Raw genomic sequence first — 6,637 nt, forward strand, 5'->3', positions numbered from 1 at the left:
AGCATGCCTTCATCTCATGTCCCAGCATGCCTTCATCTCATGTCCCAGCATGTCTTCATTACAGCATGCCTTAATCTCATGTCCCAGCATGCCTTCATCACAAGTCCCAGCATGCTTTCATCTCATGTCCCAGCATGCCTTCATCTTACGTCCCTGCATGTCTTCATCTCATGTCCCAGCATGCCTTCATCTCATGTCCCAGCATGCCTTCATCTAATTTCCCAGCATGCCTATCTCATGTCCCAGCATGCTTTCATCTTATGTCCCAGCATGCCTTCATCTCATGTCCCAGCATGCCTTCATCTCACATCCCAGAATGCTTTCATCTCGTGCCCCAGCATGCCTTCATCTCATGTCCCAGCATGCCTTCATCTCATGTCCCAGTGTGCCTTCATCTCATGTCCCAGCATAACTTAATCTCATGTCCCAGCATGCCTTCATCTCATGTCCCAGCATGCCTTCATCTCATGTCCCAGCATGCCTTCATCTAATGTCCCAGCATGCCTTCATCTCATGTCCCAGCATGTCTTCATCTCCTGTCCCAGCATGCTTTCATCTCATGTCTCAGTATGCCTTCATCTCATGTCCCAGCATGCCTTCATCTCACGTTCCAGCATGCCTTCATCTCATGTCCCAGCATGCCTTCATCTCACGTCCCAGTGTGCCTTCATCTCATGTCCCAGCATGCATTCATCTCATGTCCAAACATGCTTTCTTCTCATGTCCCAGCAGGCCTTCATCTCATGTCCCAGCATGCCTTCATCTCATGTCCCAGCACATCTTCACCTCACGTCCCAGCATGCCTTCATCTCATGTCCCAGCATGCCTTCATCTCATGTCCCAGCATGCCTTCATCTCACGTGCCAGCATGCTTTCATCTCATGTCCCAGCATGTCTTCATCTCATGTTCCAGTATGCCTTAATCAAGTGTTTAAACATGAGATGTGTCTAAATATTCTATTTTCCAATGTCTTCCTGCATTCGTTACATCAAACATCAGCGACCGATCCCACGGCCGGTAGAACATGCCCCCTGCTGTTCAACGGCTGCAGCTACACCACCCATGCCCTTGTGGCGTATATTGGTGACTCTACAGATGGTTCATACATGTTCTGACACATTTGAAGAACATCTACCCTGAAAGTCTGCACATTGGTGAAGGCAAAGAGTTCATCGTAAAAAGAACATTGTGTATAAAGAAAGAAAGCGTCTCATTGACTCTGAGGGAGGTATAAACACCTCTTGTGCATCTGTCCCCAGGCCCTGAATGGACATTCAAGTGTGGGGGCTCAGTGGCAGATTAGAAGAGTCAGGAGTCAATGACAACCCTCTCAAGATGAGGGAAACAATGGAATCAGGCGGCTCTTGGGTTCCACCATCGGCCCATCACAGGGAATGGACCGGAGTGACACTGAGACATCGCCTCAAGTGTGTAGGGGAGACTACTGAACAGCAGCAGCTGTCACAGAAGAGTGGACCTCAGCAGGCAGGAGAGAGTGTGTGCTTGATGGCATCAAAGGTCTGCACTCTCCATACTTGAGTGTAAGAAGTCCAACTTGGGTCTCTAAACTCCTAATACAAACCAAGGTGTCCCCATGGAACAAGCAATGTTCACGTTTCAGGTCCCTTGAGAAAAGACCACCTCTACTGTCGAAAAATGGTAAAATGGGTAAATTGGAAGTACCAGGATTTCTCCTGGTCAAAGGCAAAAATAGCACGGATGTGCCATGGGCTGTCATATTGTAATATCCATGCCCCGTGCCTTCTCAGTTCCCACTACCTGTGGGCTGTTAGGCCACGCCTGCGCCCCAATCACGTGTGTCTTGAAAGGCCCCCGATGCATCTTGGTTCGGGTGTGCGCTCACCGGATTGTCAATCTTGGCGCCTCCCTCTACAAGCAGTACAAAGGACTCACAAGACCCCCTCCTTGGCCGCTGAGTGACAAACCAAAATGCCGAGAGTGTGTTGCTCATGGGATAGGGTGAGCCTCGCCCAAGATTGTGTAGTCACAAAGGGGGTCTTACAGGTGTGTGTAATTTTGCATAATCCTTTGGAAATTTTAGGTAAAAAAGTGTGACTAGGCTGCATGGAGCTACGCCCATCCCTAATGTCAGCACAGAGAATAGAAAGTGAAACATGGTCAGAACAACCTAACTTGGCACCCTACCTATGACCCTAATAGAGATTGTCCAATCCGAAACCAGAATCTTCTGACTCATCAACTGCATCTCCTGATTTGTGTTCCCTGTTGTTTATCAGCAGATAATGCCCCCTCCTTACTCCACCGACTGAGAAATTGAAATAGAATAAAATGACCCAATTTAGGATTTTAAGTGCCTTTGTAAAAAAGGGCCTATCTGGAGGCCGAACAATTTTACCACCCTGTTATGTCTTGTTTCCTGATTGGTAGCGTATTCTACTTCTTTGTATATTACCTTTGAGTTTCCCACTCCCATTTTTGCACTCCTGCCATTTTATATTGTTTTGCAATCCACCTATATTTCTGCTTTGTTGCATTTCAGTGTCTATTTCTAAATATGCGCCAGCTGAAGGGTGTTTAATAAAGAATTAAGCAAAACCTTCAAGTGTCCATGTTTAATCTGAATTGGTAATACCTATGGTTATTTACATGCATCTAAAGTTCTCATGCATTTATTTTCTTCTTTACATGTTTTATGTCACTTCACAGGGAGTGGGTAACTATCTGGAGATGTACGAGTTTTCTCTGGTGACATTTTATTCACTCTTCGCATTCTCCATGGAATTGTAGGCTTTAGTCAGGCAGCTCCATGGGAGTGTGGGCCTTGGTCAGGCAGTTCCATGGGATTCTGGGCCTTGGTCATGGAGTTCCATGGGATTCTGGGCCTTGGTCATGCAGTTCCATGGGATTGTGGGCCTTGGTCAAGTAGTCCCATGGGATTGTAGGTTTTAATGTTCCATGAGATTTTGGGATTTGGTCAAGTAGTTCCATGGGATTCTGTGCTTTGGTCATGCAGTTCCATGGGAGTGTGGGCCTTGGTCAGGCAGTTCCATGGGATTCTGGGCCTTGGTCATGGAGTTCCATAGGATTGTAGACCTTGGTCATGGAGTTCCATGGGATTCTGGGCCTTGGTCATGCAGTTCCATGGGATTGGGTGCCTTGGTCATGCAGTGCCATGGGATTATGGACCTTGGTCATGCAGTTCCATGGGATTGTGGGCCTTGGTCATGGAGTTCCATGGGATTCTGGGCCTTGGTCATGGAGTTCCATGGGATTGTAGGCCTTGGTCATGGAGTTCCATGGGATTGTTGGCCTTGGTCATGGAGTTCCATGGGATTCTGTGCCTTGGTCATGCAGTTCCATGGGATTGTGGGCCTTAGTCATGCAGTGCCATGGGATTATGGACCTTGGTCATGCAGTTCCATGGGATTGTGGGCCTTGGTCATGGAGTTCCATGGGATTCTGGGCCTTGGTCATGGAGTTCCATGGGATTGTAGGCCTTGGTCATGGAGTTCCATGGGATTGTTGGCCTTGGTCATGGAGTTCCATGGGATTCTGTGCCTTGGTCATGCAGTTCCATGGGATTGTGGGCCTTGGTCATGGAGTTCCATGGGATTCTGGGCCTTGGTCATGCAGTTCCATGGGATTGTGGGCCTTGGTCAAGTAGTCCCATGGGATTGTAGGTTTTAATGTTCCATGAGATTTTGGGATTTGGTCAAGTAGTTCCATGGGATTATGGACCTTAGTCATGCAGTTCCATGGGATTATGGACCTTGGTCATGCAGTTCCATGGGATTGTAGGCCTTGGTCATGGAGTTCCATGGGATTGTAGGCCTTGGTCATGGAGTTCCATGGTATTGTAGGCCTTGGTCATGGAGCTCCATGGGATTCTGGGCCTTGGTCATGGAGTTCCATGGGATTGTAGGCCTTGGTCATGGAGTTCCATGGGATTGTAGGCCTTGGTCATGGAGTTCAATGGGATTCTGGGCCTTGGTCATGCAGTTCCATGGGATTGTGGGCCTTGGTCGTGCATTTCCATGGGATTGTGGGCCTTGGTCATGCAGATCCATGGGATTGTGGGACTTGGACATGCAGTTCCATGGGATTGTGGGTTTTACAGTTCCGTGGGATTGTTGGTCTTGATCATGTAGCTCCATGGAATTGTTGGTCTTGATCATGTAGTTCCATTCGATTGTGGGCCTTGGTCATGTAGTTCCATGGGATTGTGATCCTTGGTCATGTAGCTCCATGGGATAATGGGCCTTGGTCATGTATCTTCATGGAATTGTGGGCCTTTGTCATGTATCTTCATGGGATTGTGGGCCTTTGACATATAGCTCCATTGGATTGTGGGCCTTGGTCATGCCGTTCCATGAGATTGTGGGTTTTGGACATGTAGTTCCATGGGATTGTGGGCCTTAGTCATGCAGTTCCATGGGATTATGGGCCTTGGTCATGCAGTTCCATTGGATTGTGGGTTTTACAGTTCCGTGCGATTGTTGGATTTGGTCTTGTAGTTCCATGGGATTGTAGGATTTGGTCATGTATTTCCATGGGTTTGCGGTCCTTGGTCATGTAGTTCCATTGGATTGTGGGCCTTGGTCATGCAGTTCCATGAGATTGTGGGCATTGGTCACGTAGTTCCATTCGATTGTGGGCCTTGGTCATGCAGTTCCATGGAATTATGGGCCTTCGACATGTAGCTCCATTGGATTGTGGGCCTTGGTCAAGTAGTCCGATGGGATTGTAGGTTTTACTGTTGCATGGGATTTGGGGATTTGGTCTTGTAGTTCCGTGGGATTGTAGGATTTGGTCTTGTAGTTCCATGGGATTGTAGGATTTGGTCATGTAGTTCCATGGGATTGTGAGCCTTGGTCATGGAGCTCCATGGGATTATGGGCCTTGGACATGTAGCTTTATGGGATTGTGGGCCTTGGTCAAGTAGTCCGATGGGATTGTAGGTTCAACTGTTGCATGGGATTGTGGTCTTTCGTCATGCAGTTCCATGGGATTGTGGGCCTTGGTCATGCAGATCCATGGGATTGTTGGCCTTGGTCATGCAGTTCCGTGGGATTGTTGGTCTTGATCATGTAGCTCCAAGGGATTGTGGGCATTGGTCACATAGTTCCATTCGATTGTGGGCCTTGGTCATGCATTTCCATGGGATTGGAGGATTTAGTCTTGAAGTTCCATGGGATTGTAGGCCTTGGTCATGTAGTTCCATGGGATTGTGAGCCTTGGTCGTATAGCTCCATGGGATTATGGGCCTTGGTATTGTAGCTCCATGGGATTGTGGGTCTTTGACATGTAGCTCCATGGGATTTTGGGCCTTGGTCATGCTGTTCCATGGGATTGTGGATTTTGGACATGTAGTTCTGTGGGATTGTGGGCCTTAGTGATGCAGTTCCATGGGATTGTGGACCTTGGTCATGCAGTTCCATGGTGGAGTGGTGTGGCTCACTGGTTAGAGGTGGCAGACCCGGAAGCTGAGAACGGCCCGGGACCAGGGTTCAATTCCCGACGCGGCAGGGTCGTGGACCAGGGTCAGCGGACTCGATAATTCTCGCCTCGGTGCCTACTCTAACCAGGGATCACACTCGGCAACTCTGGGCATTAGCTTGCCTCATCTCTACAACGGCCCCCCACATTCGCCGGGAATGCCTGGTTTCACCTTGGAGATACCCAGTAGGGACCATCTCACAGGGATAGCCAGGACGGGTTCCCCAGCGGTCTACAGCGCCACGACGCCTCAGGGCAGCAGTGCGCTTTACAAGAACACATACATTACACATTCATTACATTACATTGGATTGTGGGTCTTGCAGTTCCATAGGATTGTGGATCTTGGTCATGTAGTCCCATGGGATTGTGGGTCTTGGTCATGCAGTTCCATGGGATTGTAGGTCTTACTGTTGCATGGGATTGTGGGCTTGGTCATTTAGTTCCATGGGATTGTGATGCTTGGTCATGCAGTTCCATGGGATTGTGGGTCTTGCAGTACTATGGGATTGTGGGTCTTGATCATGTAGCTCCATGGGATTGTGAACCTTGGCCATGTAGTTCCATGGGATTGCAGGCTTTGGTCTTGTAGTTCCATGGGATTTTAGGCCTTGGTCATGTAGCTCCATGGGATTGTGGGCCTTGGTCATGTAGCTCCATGGGATTGTGGGCCATTGTCATGTAGCTCAATGGGATTGAGGTCCTTGGTCATGCTGTTCCATGGGATTGTGGGTTTTGGACATGTAGTTCCATGGGATTGTGAGCCCTAGTCATGCATTTCCATGTTATTGTGGACCTTGGTCATGCCGTTCCATGGGATTGTGGACCTTGGTCAAGTAGTCCCATGGGATTTTGGGATTAGGTCATGCAGTTCCATGGGATTGTACGTTTTACTGTTGCATGAGATTGTGGGCTTGGTCATGTAGTTCCATGGAATTGTGGGCCTTGGTCATGCAGTTCCATGGGATTTTGGGCCTTGGTCATGCAGATCCATGGGATTGTGGGTTTTACAGTTCCGTGGGATTGTTGGTCTTGATCAGGTAGCTCCAAGGGATTGTGGGCCTTGGTCACGTAGTTCCATTCGATTGTGGGCCTTGGTCATGCATTTCCATGGGATTGTAGGCTTTGGTCTTGTAGTTCCATGGGATTGTAGGCCTT

This window comes from Lissotriton vulgaris, unplaced genomic scaffold (genome assembly GCF_964263255.1).
Source record: "Lissotriton vulgaris unplaced genomic scaffold, aLisVul1.2 SCAFFOLD_1446, whole genome shotgun sequence".
Classification (NCBI taxonomy): domain Eukaryota; kingdom Metazoa; phylum Chordata; class Amphibia; order Caudata; family Salamandridae; genus Lissotriton; species Lissotriton vulgaris.